The sequence below is a fragment of the Orycteropus afer genome, unplaced genomic scaffold (genome assembly GCF_000298275.1).
Source record: "Orycteropus afer afer isolate SDZICR_OR568_19922 unplaced genomic scaffold, OryAfe1.0 scaffold00143, whole genome shotgun sequence".
Taxonomy (NCBI): Eukaryota; Metazoa; Chordata; class Mammalia; order Tubulidentata; family Orycteropodidae; genus Orycteropus; species Orycteropus afer.
The window spans coordinates 8,064,155-8,078,744 of record NW_006921730.1 but is presented as its reverse complement, the minus strand read 5'-3'; positions in this window follow the sequence as shown (position 1 = coordinate 8,078,744).

Sequence of the window (14,590 nt, the reverse complement as noted above, 5' to 3'; positions counted from 1 at the left end):
TTTGGCTCCAAAATGACATTTAGGTAAGCAATTCTTTGAAAATAACTAAAATGTCTACTGGTAGGGAATGGACACCATTCAGATGTATTTGGTTGATGGAATACTCTACAGCATTTAAAGAAAACAAACCAGAGATTTAGGCATTACTATGGATAGACTTCAAAACTAAAAGTGTAGAGTGAAAAACACAAATTTCAGAATATTATGTAGGCTACTCCTTGGAAGGAAGGTTGGGCAGTCTACTTCTGTAGTGATACTGCCTCAGAAACCCAAGGAGGGGTCACTATGAGTCGGGGCCAACTTGAGGGCACATAACAACAACAACGACACCATTATGTAAATGCTAAAAAGCACTTAAAAATAAGATCGTATAATGTTTATAAATATATGTGTATGTGTCTGTGTCTGGAGGTTTGCATTTGTATTTGAATAGAAAGTGTACTGGCTACCTATCAAATTATGATAGTGGTTGCCCCTGGGATAAAGGAACAAAGGTAGGAAGGTAAATATAAAGAAAGTTATATTAAAAAAAAAAAAAAAATCCCTGGGCAGACATTCGTTAGTAAGTTAACAGACATTTGTTATATTAACCTTTGAATTTTTCTTTGCTAAAGTTTTTGTAGTAAAGCATTCTGTGTAATTTTGCTGAATGAAATAGACTCCAAGTAGGAATTATACATTTATCAGGATTCTGGGGATAAGACTAAAGGTATTGTCTAATATGTTTTCATGATGTATTGTACAAAAAATGAAAGTTCACAGAATGAATCTTGGGAATGAGGAAAATTCCAGGTTGGCCTGGCTCCTGGAAAGCTGTAATAGTATACAGGTTACGAATAGAGGTCTTGGCATTAGACTGCCCAGGCCCAAATCCTGGCTTGATACCTACCAGCTTTGAGACCTTGGGCAAGTCACTTAACTTCTCTAAGCCTTGTTTTCCTTATCTGTAGAATGAGAATAAGAACAGTGCCCATCTCAATACTGTTGTAAGGATTATAGGGGTTTATTCATAGGATGCTTGGAACATAATACAAGTGCAATAAAGATTAGCTATTATTATTTTCATCATCACTTTACTACCAGCAGCCTGGGTACTTCCAGTGGACCCTTTCCATTCTTACTTCAGCATCTTTGCCAGTGCTGTTTCCCCTGCCTGTGGTGTTCTTCCTCTCTATCCTTGCTTCATCTGGCTAACTCCTTTCATCTGTCAGGAAAGTTTCCCATTCCTCACAGATTAGCTCAGGTCTAAATCACAGCATGATTACATACAATAATCATTTATAAACTACTTGCTATAATCTCCCTCTCCTACAGCATTGTAAATTGTTTTTCTTCTACACCCTGTACCTACATCCAGTACTTAAAACAAGGTCTGGTAAGAATAGATGTTGAGTTATTTACTGTGTAAGTCTACAAAGTTACTCTAGAAAGTGAAAATTTTCAGAAGGTAATTTTATCAGGAATTAGATTTGATTCAATGTACTTTACTATAAGGATTGTTGTTGTTATGTGCCATCGAGTCGAACCCGACTCATAGCGACCCCTCCTTGGGTTTCCGAGGCAGTATCACTACAGAAGTAGCTTGCCCAATCTTCCTTCCAAGGAGTGGCTGGTGGGTTTGAACCGCCAGCCTTCTGGTTAGCAGTCAAGTGCCTTAGGCACTACTCTACCAGAGCTCATGGATGGGTGGTAGGGAGGTGAAATTCAAGGGCTAGGAAAATACTGCAAGTCCTAAATTGAAAAAATACATTGTATATTGTGGTCTTGAGAGAAAGACCACAATATTTGATTGTGGTCAATTGAAGAAATGACAAGATAAAAGAGCTAAAAAGAAGATTTCAAAGAGCAGCTCAAAAAGACAAAGTTAACTTTTATAATGAAATGTTCAAAGACCTGGAGTTAGAAAACCAAAAGGGAAGAATGCTTAGCATTCTCAATGTTCAGCATTTCTCAAGCTGAAAGAGGAAAAGAAAAACTTCAAGCCTTGAGTTGCAATATTGAAAGATTCTATGGGATTGGGCAGTGTTTCTTTCTGCTGTGCATGGGGTCGCTATGAGTTGGAAACGACTTGACGGCACCTAACCACAACAACAACATGGCCAAAATATTGAATGATGCAGGAAACATCAAAATTTGTACTTATTTATTTGTACTTATTTTTTCACTTTGGAAATACATAATTTGGTAATACTAATCATTAGAGACAATTATTTTTCAGCCATATTTTTTAACAATCTACTTTTCCATTAATTGGAGTATGCTGAAACCATTAAAACTCACATTTTTAGATACTGAGCATATATTTACACATTTCTTCACCAGAGTGCCCTTTCTTTTCTGGAAGTGAAATATCTCTAATTGTGAAAAATTAATTATTGTTCAGAAGTATGGCTTTGAGAGTACTGCAAGGTATCCAGGAGCTTTTCACAGTATAGAAGAAATAATGAATTGTGCTTGGTGCTGTTAGTGTTTTGTGTGTCCTACTTGATAACTGAGAACATGTGTTTGCAGATCTGCTTAAATGAACATTCTGATTAACAGAGTTAATGTATATATAGTTGGGATCTTTGTTGTTCATTGCCATCGAGTTGACTCCGACTCATAGTGACCCTGTGTACAACAGAACGAAACACTGACCTACCCTGCACCATCCTCACAGTCCTTGCTGTGCTTGAGCCCATTGATGCAGCCACTGTGCCAATCCATCTGGTTGAGTGTCTTCCCCTCTTTGTCTGACCCTCCGCTTTACCAACCATGATATCCTTCTCTAGAGACTGATCTTTTCTGACCACATGACCAAAGTGGTTGAGACAAAGTCTGGCCATTCTTGCTTTTAAGAAGCATTCCAGCTGCATATCTCTATGGGATTAGAATATTTAAATATCCAGAATATTCTATTTTTCCTTTTCCTGCTTTTAGAATGCTAATTATAAAGCATTATGTATTAGCTACTGATACATACTTTACATACATTTTCTCAGTCTCACCACAAATTTGCAAAGAAGGCTAATATGATACTGACAGTCATTTGATGTTGGTTTTGTTGGTTGAAAGGAAGTTAAGCAACAATATGGGTATTTCAATGGTAAAATCACTTGTAAATGTTCCTGGTGTAGGGCCAATAGCATTTTTATATTTCCTAAATGTTTTAAACAGCCATATTCATTTCTTTTGTTGTGTTTGTGTACTGTAGCAAACTTGCTTTCTTAAACAGTGGATAATTATCTTTGGGAGAATTTGTGTGTGAGTGTGTGTTAGTGTAAGGAGCTCTGGTGGTGTAATGCCTAAAGCATTTGACTGCTAACCAGAAGGTCAGTGGTTCAAACCCACCAGCCACTTCATGGAAGGAAGACTGGGCAATCTACTTCCATAAATATTTACTGCCTCGGAATCCCAAAGAGAGTTGCTATGAGTTGGAATTGACTTAATGGCAGTGAGTTTGTTTTTTTGTTGTGTTCGTGTATGTGTATATGTGATGTGTGTGTGTGTGAAACAGGAAGGTAGGTATATTGAGAGGTTATTTGAGCATATTTCAGAAAATTATTAGTAGGAAATTTATGTCTAATATTGTGAAATAAAAATAATAATAATAAAAGGCCAGGACCTGACTGTGGAATAGACCATGAATTGCTCACATGCAAGTTCAAACTGAAGCTGAGGACTATTAAAACAGGTCCACTAGAGCTAAAACATGACCTTTATTATATCCCATCAGAATTTAGAAACCATCTGAAGAATAGATTTGATGCATTAAACACCAACGAAAACCAGATGAGTTGTGAGATGACATCAAGACCACCATACATGAATAAAGCAAAAGGTCATTAAAAAGATAGGGAAGGAATAAAAGACAAAAATGGATGTGAGAAGAGAATAAAACTTGTTCTTGAACAGGGAGTAGCTAAACCAAATTGAGGAAATGACAAGATAAAAGAGCTGAATAGAAGATTTCAAAGAGCAGCTCAAAAAGACAAAGTTAACTTTTATAATGAAGTGTTCAAAGACCTGGAGTTAGAAAACCAAAAGGGAAGAATGCTTAGCATCTCTAGCATTTCTCAAGCTGAAAGAAGAAAAGAAAAACTTCAAGCCTTGAGTTGCAACATTGAAAGATTCTATGGGATCGGGCAGTGTTTTGTTTTGCTGTGCATGGGGTTGCTATGAGTTGGAAATGACTTGACGGCACCTAACAACATGGGCAAAATATTGAATGATGCAGGAAACATCAAAAGAAGATGGAAAGAATACACAGAGTCCCTGTACAAAAAAGAATTGGTTGATGTTCATCTATTTTAAGAGATGGCATATGACCAAGAACCACTGGTATTGAAGGAAGAAGTCGAAGCTGCACTGAAGGAATTGGTGAAAAACAAGGCTCCAGGATTTGATAGAATACACATTGAGATGTTTCAACAAATGGATGCCACGCTGGAGACACTTACTTGTCTAGGACAAGAAATTTGGAAGATAGCTAGCTGGCCAACTGAGTGGAAGAGATCCATATTTGTACTTATTCCAAAGAAAGGTGATCCAACAGAATGTGGAAATTATTGAACAACATCATTAATATCACATACAAGTAAAATTTTGCTGGAGATAATTAAAAAATGGTTACAGCAGTATATTGACAGAGAACTGCCAGAAATGCAAACTAGATTCAGAAGAAGATGTGGAAGGAAGGATATCATTGCTGATGCCTAATGGATCTTGGCTGAAAGAAGGGAAGAAAAAATTCAAAAAAAATTCTTGGTTGAAAGCAAAGAATACCAGAAAGATGTTTATTTGTGTTTTATTGACTATGCAAAAGCATTTGATTATGTGGATCATAACAAATTATGGATAACATAGAGAAGAATGGTAATTCAGAACACTTAATTGTGCTCATGAGGAACCTGTACATAGACCAGGAGGCTGTCATTCGAACAGAACAAGGGGATACTGCATGGTGTAAAAGCAGGAAGGGAGTGTATCAGGGTTTTATCCTTTCACCATATTCATTCAATCTCTATGCTGAGCAAATAAACCAAGAAGCTGGACTATATGAAGAAGAGTGTGGCATCAGGATTGGAGGAAGACTCATTAACAACCTCCTATATGCAAATGACACAACTTTGCTTGCTGAAAGTGAGGATAACCTGAAGCATTTATTGATGAAGATTAATGACTACAGTCTGCAGTATGGATTATACCTCAATGTACAAGAAACAGAAATCCTCACAGCTGGACCAATGAACAGAACCATGCGATCTGCAGCCTATACAACTATGAGACCAGAAGGACTAGATGGTGCCTGGCTACCACTGTCAACCACTTAGAAGGAGATCTATGTAGGAGATCCTGGATAGAGAGGGAGAACGACATGAAACAAAACTCAAAATCATTTGGAGAAAAAAAAAAAGGGGGGGGGGACCAGGTTTGCTGATCCAATAGAGCCTGGTGGAACCACTGAGACTATGGCCCCTAGCTGTCCTTCAGATCTGGAATTGAACCCACACCAGTGGCTTCCAGCCAAACAAAAGACAGGCATATGAGTTGAACATTTACCTGAGGTATATACACTCCTTGGAGAGAACAATCATGGAAGAAAGTAGGGCTGCTTATGCACAAGGAGACAGCTCAGGGAACAGGAATGCATGGAGGGATGGACACAAGGAAGAGGTAACTATCAAGAGGAAGTGGGAGGGGAGCTGTTGCATTGTGGTAAATTGTGGTCAATGTCATAAGACGAAGTGTTTGTGAACTGCTGTACAGAAAGTGAATTTACTCTGTAAATTTTTACCCAAATCACAATAAAAAAACTAAATTAAGCAAAAGGTCATTAAAAAGATAGGAAAGGAATAAAAGACAAAAATGGATGTGAGAAGAGAATAAAACTTGTTCTTGAACAGGGAGTAGCTAAAGCAAATTGAAGAAATGTCAAGATAAAAGAGCTGAACAGAAGATTTCAAAGAGCAGCTTAAAATTAATTATTATAATTAATTAAATAATTATAATAATATAATAATTTAAATAATTTATTATTTTTTTAAAAAAGAATGGCCAGACTTTGTCTCACCTACTTTGGTCATTTTGTCAGAAGGGACCATTCGCTGGAGAAGGACATCAAGCTTGGTAAAGTGGAGGGTCAGCGAAAAAAGGGAAGACCCTCAGTGGAATGGATTGACACACTTGCTGCAACAACCAGCTCAAATACAACCAGGATTGCGAGGCTAACCCACAACTGAGCAGTGTTCCTTTCTGTTGGATATAGAGTCTCTGTGAGTTAGTGCCAACTCGACGGCACTTAACAACAACACAAAATTGTGAAAGAGCTGCAAAGGATATTAATCAGGGGAGGTGCCTTGGGTTTCTTGAGAAACTGGGGAGTAGAAGGAATTTGTCATGTAGGTTGAAGGAGTCATAGGAGTAATGTGTCTGGTTATTACTTCATCTTCACAAACAAATGCCAAAGCCTCTTGGAAATTTTATTCTCCCAGTTTAAGTGTGGGAGTCATCCCATAATATATTTTTATCAAGTATTCTTACATTTAATAGTGATTCATTTCTTATTATACTAAGCTTTGTGTTAAGTTGTGTTTGGAAAATATCTTAGGAAGATTCTTTTTTAGAAGCGGGTAGGAGATTGAGGTTTATGAGAAACTAGTATATGTGAACATCCCTGCCACAGTATCAACATACAGTATGTGCCCTATTATTGCTAGTTCACTTACGCTTTGGAAAGCTAAAGTCCTTTCAAACTTTAAAATTTCATAGTTCTTTCATAAGGAAAAGGAGCTCTGGTGGCACTGTGATTAAGGCATTGGCCTACTAGCCAAAAGGTAGACAGTTGGAACCCACCAGCTGCTCCGCAGGACAAAGATGAGGCAATCTGCTTCTGTAAAGATTTACAACTTTGGAAACCCAATGGAGGTTGCTATGAGTTAGAATCAACTAGATGGCAGTGAGTATGTTTTGTTTGGTTTGGTAAGAAACATAGGTTCAAAACAATTTAATGGCATCAAATTAAAAAAAAAAACTTATATTGAACCTACATAATTCTAGTACATTTTTTAATTTTATGTATTGTAGTCTTTGTCCACAAATATATACTGTAAAAACATATGGTTGAAATCACAATGATAAATTTTCATAAGGATTTATAAAAATTTTAATCAGTCTCTTAAGAGACCCAGAATAACTACTAGCAATTGCTTTGTTCTATGAATTATAATTAACAATGTTTTGGGGTATACATAATAGAAATATTGTGTATATTGTGTATATATACATATGTGTATATGCATACATATATATGTGTGTGTGTATATATATATATACACACACACACACACACACATACACACACATAATCCTCAGAAGACCAAAACTGCTTTTTCATAACTCTTTGTTTTGATACAGCCTTTCAGTAGGCCAGGAACCCTCCTGGTGTAGTTAAAGCACTTGGCTGCTAACTGAATGGTTAGTAGTTCAAACCCACCAGGGGCTCTGTGAGACAAAGATGTGGCTGTAAAGATTTACAGCCTTGGAAACCCTATGGGGCAGTTCTACTCTATCCTACAGGGTCACTTTGAATCAGAATCCACTCAATAGCAGTGAGTTTGGTTTGGGTTTGGTTCAATATGTGTTTTACTCATTAGTATTCCTTCCTCCAAAACACGACAAAATAAGTGACAAGAAAGTTGGAGTTTGGAAGCAAAGGACTTCTCAGGAAATTCTCCAGCAGTCACAGGAGTTACAAAACTCTTTTAGAAATTTGAATGCATAGAGTTGCAAAACCCTGTTAAACACCACTTAACCTGTTTATTAATCATCTGCTCCATTATCAGAGGTAGAGAGAACTTTTGAAATCATGTGGTTAGTTGACTCTGAGCAGCAATCATGCTTTGGGAAACATTAGTGTAAATAATATTCTAATTCTCTTACTTATTCTACAGCTTTGCTACTCAAATTATGGTCCACTATCAGGTGATTCCAATAGACATTAAAGTTTGTTAAGCATTGTGCTACAATATGCTGCCAAGTAATCTCTAAAACCATGCTTGAATATCCCTAATAACAGTGATTCACTACACAAAAATCAACCTATATTACCTTTGTTATTGTTACTTGTTGTTGAGTTGACCTTGAAACATGGTGACCCCACTGGCAACAGAACAAAACGCTGCCAGGTCCTGAGCCATCCTCATGATCAGTTGCAGATTGGACTATTGTGATCCATAGGTTTTTTATTGGCTGATTCTCTAAAGTAGATTGCAAGACCATTTTTCCTAGTCTGTTTTGGTCTGGAAGCTCTGCTAAAACCTGTATAGCATCAACAACGTGTCCACCTCCACTGACGGAAGCATGACGGCTATGCTTGAGATGTATTGGCCAGTAATTGAGTTTGGCTCTCTTGTGTGAAAGGCAAGATTTCTACCACTGAACCACAACTGTCCCCATATTACTTTTGTTGTTGTTATTTACCGTCGAGTCCACACCGACTCATAGCGACCCCTCCTTGGGTTTCCGAAGCAGTATCACTACGGAAGTAGGATTGCCCAGCCTTCCTTCCGAGGAGTGGCTAGTGGATTACTTTTAGGCAGTCTGATAGTAAAGTTGGGCAATCTACTTCTATAGTGATAGCGCCTTGGAAACCCAAAGAGGGGTCACTATGAGTAGGATCCCACTCCATGGCAGTGAGTTTAAATATTAACAAGTTCTTCTTAGTACTGAGCTCACACATAACTCCTTGAATTTTGTATTCACTGGCCTTGACTCAATCCCCTGGTAGCCTTCAGAACCAGGCCAAATTATCTTTTTCATGAAGGCCCTTTAAACACCAGAATGGGATATCTTATTTCCTCTCTTAACTTAAGCTTCTTTAGGTTTAATTACATTCCCATCCCTCAACTGTTCTTGACATTGTTTGAAGTTTCTTTACCATCCTATTCACATTTAAAAACCAAACCAAACCCACTTCTGTCAAGTTGGATCCGACTCATAGCAACCCATTCTTGGGTTTACAAGGCAGTATCTCTATGGAAGTAGATTGCCCAATCTTCCTTCTCAGGAGTGGCTGGTGGGTTTGAACTGCCAGCCTTCTGGTTAGCAGTCAAATGCCTTAGGCACTAGGCCACCAGAGCTCCTTCCAACTTTAACATTGTGTTTGATTCTTTGCTCCAGCTGGCAATATGAAGTAGTGGTGGAAGAAGATAGGAATTTAAGATTTGTACTTTCCATGGGTCTAGAGAGAATGATTCTTAGGTGCAAATTTATCATTATCTATAATTAGTTTAGGTTCAAAATTCTGTCTCATGGTGGAGACCTCTCCTCTGTTACGCTGTTGTGGAGGCTAGGTGCTTTTGTGTTGATTTTGACTCATAGAGACCCTATATGCAACAGAACAAAACATTACCTACTCCTGTGCCATCCTCACAACCATTGCTGTTTGTGTCCATTGTTGCAGTCACTGTGTCAATCCATCTCATTGAAGATCTTCCTCTATTTTGCAGACTCTCTACATCACATTACTACAAGTGTCCTTCTCCGGGGACTTTATGATTGTAGCCTCTAAAGAGAACCATTTTCCCTTTCTTCTAATTTCTAAATGGGCTAACTACTTAGCATTTTGAAAGTGAAATGTACATAGAAATAAAATAAATTTTATTTCTCTCTCTTAAAAAAATAAAAAACCCATGTACTTTAAGAAAAAAATTTCCTGTAATCCACAACTAGCACATTAACTGATTTCATTTTTCTCTAATGCCTTTCAGTAATGTGTCACATCCAACACATAGAAATAATCCTAATGTGTTGTTATGTGCCATCAAGTCGGACCTGACTCATAGTGACCCCTCCTTGTGTTTCTGAGGTGGTATCACTATGGAAGTAGGTTGCCTAACTTTCCTTTTGAGGAGTAGCTGGTGGGTTTGAACCACCAGCCTTCTGGTTAGCAGTCAAGTGCCTTAGGCACTATGCTACCAGAGCTCCTAATCCTAATATACTCAACTTTTAAAAACTTTCTCCCTTTACTGGACAGAATCTAAATATTTTTTAATGTTACTACTTGATTTTCATTATCATTGAGTAGTATAATTATTTCCTTACTGAAGGAGAGTGAAGTTCATAAGTGGCTTCTGAAATAGAATATTCACCTTTTTTTTTTTTTTGATAGTTTTGTTTTTTGATATTTATTACCTAAGAAGACAGAATTCCTGTAGGTTTTGTTTACTTTTTGTCAGGATTTTTTTTTTTTTTTTTTGGTATAAAAAAGGCTGTAGCAGTATTAATTAGAGATATTTTTCAGATTTCTTTTGAAGAAGTGGCCCACCACTCATTCTTAAACTGGTTGCTGTTCTAACTAATTTTCCCCATGCTGCCTTTCCCTCTTATTTTCTTGTAGATATTTTTATTCTCGACCTCCTCATTCTGTTGTCACTCTCTTCCTTTCCACTTCTGAGAGTTTTCAGAGCAATAGTTCCTCTCATCTTTGCATTTAACAGTAAAACTGTGTATGTGAGAGAGAGGGTGTGTGAGAATGTGAGTATATGTGTATGAGACTCTGTGTGTGCGTGCGTGTGTGTGTGTGTGTGAGAGAGAGAGAGAGAGAGAGAGAGAGAGAGAGAAAGAAAGAGAAGCCGAAAAATGAGACAGATGGTTCTTTTATTATCAATTGCTTTGGGATCTGCTGGATTTGCTTTTTATTTATTTATTTTTCAGGGAGACTATATTGGATAACCAGTCATGAACTTCAGGATATAATATATGTTGCTGGTTTTACTGTTGGATTTTTTGTTTGGTTTTTGTAATTTTGCAATTTAATCATCTAGTAGAGGATTTCATGAGAATCAGAACTAAGTTCACTAAAGTAGTATGTTAATTAACATTTTTTTATTGGCTTTAAAAATTTCTTGGTTAGTTGAGCCATTCTTATGTGTCATATCTTTGTGTTTTATTTTAGTACTTGCAAAAAAAGAAGTCCCACAACCCTCCATCTTGGATTAGCTCTAGTAGAGAGGCTCCAACAATTAAGCAGCTAGCCTTGTGAGTCTCCAGCCTCCTGATCCTAATTTACCATATCTTTCCCCTTCAGAAACAGAGAGTGATTGGGAAACAGATTTCTGAAAGTGCAGGTAAGCCAAAACAACACTATATAATTGTCTCAGACTCCTTAGATATATGTTTGACACTTGAAATTTCTTGAACAATGTTTCTGTCTCTAGCTGTTAGCCTTAAAATGTTCTCTTCTATATATAGTACTATCTGTTAGTTTCCCTGTTACTAGTTTTACAAGTGACTAGAGGCCTATGAGACTAGTAATATAACTAAGAACTTGCCATACCCCAAAGTCAAGTTAAGGAAGGTTTTTTTTTTTTTTTTTTCTGATTTTGAACAGCCGTTTTTGGGACTCTTCTAACCCAATATGGAAGTGAAAAGTGTGAAAATTCTGAAGTTAAAGCCAGACTGTTACATACATGAGACATATCCTTAAGGTTCTACTGTTAAACTCTATAATCTTAGGCAAATGGGTTGCTTTCTCTGGGGCTTGCTTCCTCAATAAAAGCAATTCTAGTTCTATGTCTTGAAATGTGACAATTATAATAATATCATCAAATTACCTAAATACAGTGCTTACAGTTATTCTCTTACTATTCCTGGACACAATATACAAATTTTTGACACCAACTTCTAACTCTCTTCTGAGAAAGCTCTAGAGATAAATGTACACCAGGAATTAGCTCCACTTTTTACCCATGAATCCATATAGTCTCTCTGATTGGTGACAGGTCGTGAGAAGACAATTATTCTACTAGCACATTTGTTACAGTTTGGTCTGGAAATCGTTTTGTGAAGAACACTTATTGATTTAGAATATTATGCTTGAGGGATATTTAAAAATTTGGACATTCAAACTCATTTTGGGATTTAGTCCTTGGGCGTCTCTTGATTATTCACACTGAGATTATTCATAGTGGTTAGAGAGCCTGTCCCCATTTTGAGTCCCTGGTTGGTGCAAAGTGTTAACCCTCTCTGCTGCTAACCAAAAACTTGGAGGTTCAAGTCTACCCTGAGGTGGGTCAGAAGAAAGGCCTATCTGCTTCTGTGAAACACTGTTAAAAACCCTGTGGAGCACAATTCTACACTGACACCAGTGAGGTCTCCATGAATTATCATAGCCCAGAATCACTGAAGCTAGCCAAGAGGAGGGACTAGATCCTCAGGTTTCTCAATGCCAGTAACATTGCAATATAGTGTGATCTGGACTTTAATCATCTTGGTGATTTTTAGAGCTACCTTTCCCGGCAGTCCTTAGAATTTCCTGGCATCAATAAGACAAAAAATTGTGAGTCCTTGTGGTGTAATGAAGAACATGGATTCTGGTGTGTTCCTGGGTTCAAATGCCAGCTCTGTCACTCATTGCTTTCATATCCTTGGGCAAGTGACTTAACTTTAAGTGTCTTTGCCTATATAATAGGATAACAATAGTACCTACCTCAAAGGGTGGTGTTGAGGATTAAGATTATACATCATTATAATTATACATAATTATACATCAACAGCATTTAGAACAGTTCTGTTACATACCCAAACCAAACCATACTTACTGCCATTGAGTTGATTCTAAGTCATAGCAACCCCCATTGGGTTTCCAAGGTTGTAAACCTTTACAGAAGCAGACTGCTCCATCTTTCTTCTGTGAAGCAGCTGGTGGGTAACCACTACAGCACTAGAGCTCCTTCTGTTGCATAAATGTCGGTAAATAGCGACTGTCTTTATAGCCATCTATCACACATGTTTATTCTTCTGTACCCGTTCTCTAGTTTAGGGCTAGCAAATATTTAAGTCTCCATCCTTACCTTGTTGCACATTGCTGACGGAACCATGGTATTCTTTGCATCTGAGTTTACAGCACAATATCTGAATCCTTCTCAATATCATAATGGATCCAAATTAGAGTGTAAGAGGAAACCTATCTATCAACTCTGATTATTCCTGATTTTATTTCTTGCCTCAAGTCTTAAATTTGATATACTGATTAGGAGCTCTGGTAGCAGAGTGCCTAAGGCATTTGACTGCTAACCAGAGGGCTGGTGGTTCAAACCCACCAGCTGCTCCTCAGAAGGGAGACTGAGCAATCTATTTCCGTAGAGACAGCACTCCAGAAACCCAAGGAGGGGTCGCTGTAAGTCGGGACTGACTCAACAGCAGTGAGTTGGTTTTTTTTTTTTTTTTTTTTTTTACTAAAAGGCAGGGTAGTTAGTTTTATTATGAAAAGCATTAAAAAGTTTTGGTTTCTGTAGCCAGAAGTAGAGGCTGTCTTCAAATTCCAAGATGAGTTTTGCCAATGAATTGCTATTATTTTTAATATCTTTACTTTTATATTCAAAAGGAGATGAGTAGGGCTTTCTATCACTGATAACTTTGAAATATTGATATGAATATGCAGAAATAATAGGTGGCACAGATAATTATGAGTTCTTTAGGATCACTGCTAGGATGCTATGAAGGCTTGGTGTGTGGGTAGTACTAGCTTAAGAAAAATTAGCACATACCAGACACTTTGCTAAGTGCTTTATATTAACCCCTCACAGTAGCTCTATTAGATAGATACGATTATCCCCCATTTTATAGAGGAAACTGAGGTATAATGAGGGTAAGGAAATTGTCCAAGCTCTTACAACTAGTAAGAGAGAGAGTTGAGATTCAAACCCATGAGGTCCCAGATTGCCAATCAGGCAATCTTGACCCCCTAATTCTGCTGTACTGCCATGCACTAAGAATAAATTGCATGAAGAAAATGAGAAGTAAGATAAGAAGGACCAAATTATAAAAAGTCTTAAATGTCAGTCTAAGCAATTTCATTTTTATTTGTCAGACAATGGGAGATTTTCTTGTGTGGTGAGTGAATATATGATACCTGGGCTCTGAGAAGCTTATGTCAGGTACAGCAAATGGGCTGATTTAAGGGAAGAAAGATTAGAGATCATTGCCAATAGCTGAGGAGAGAAGTAATGAGAATGTGGGTGTAGGAAACAGGATAAAGATAAGGGCATGAGAACACCTGCGTTTAGGTGGCTAGAGGAGGGAGTGGACAGCTTAGAAGCACAAGCAGAGAAGTTAGAGAAATTAATGCCATCCAGGACATTGCAGTGTGCACCTAATGGATCGTGCTTTAGGAATTGAAAACGATAAAGGTCAGAGAGGAAAGAATGAAGCAAAATGGGTTCAGCTGTATTAACTCATTCCTTTATTGACTTGTTTGTCATTGATTAAGTGGTATTATTGTGTACCTGCAATGACATAGGAATTGTGCTGGAGGAGAGTCCACATAAAAATGTTTTCCTGTGCTGCTGACTCAACTACTTGTTACCTAGATGGCCTTTGACAAGGTTTTCTTTTTTTCAACTCTTCTAAACCCCGGCTTCCTCTTCCATAAAGTGATACCATTAAGACCTAACTCTAAATACCCTGAACTCTTACAGCCTTTCCAACTCAAAGATTTATAATCCTTGGTGCCAAATAAGTTGTGAAGAGCAGTAGTTAGAATAGTTGTAAGATGTGGCTGGTGATTCAGTTAGCACTTTTAGGGGAATGGTGAAGTAATGCAGAATGA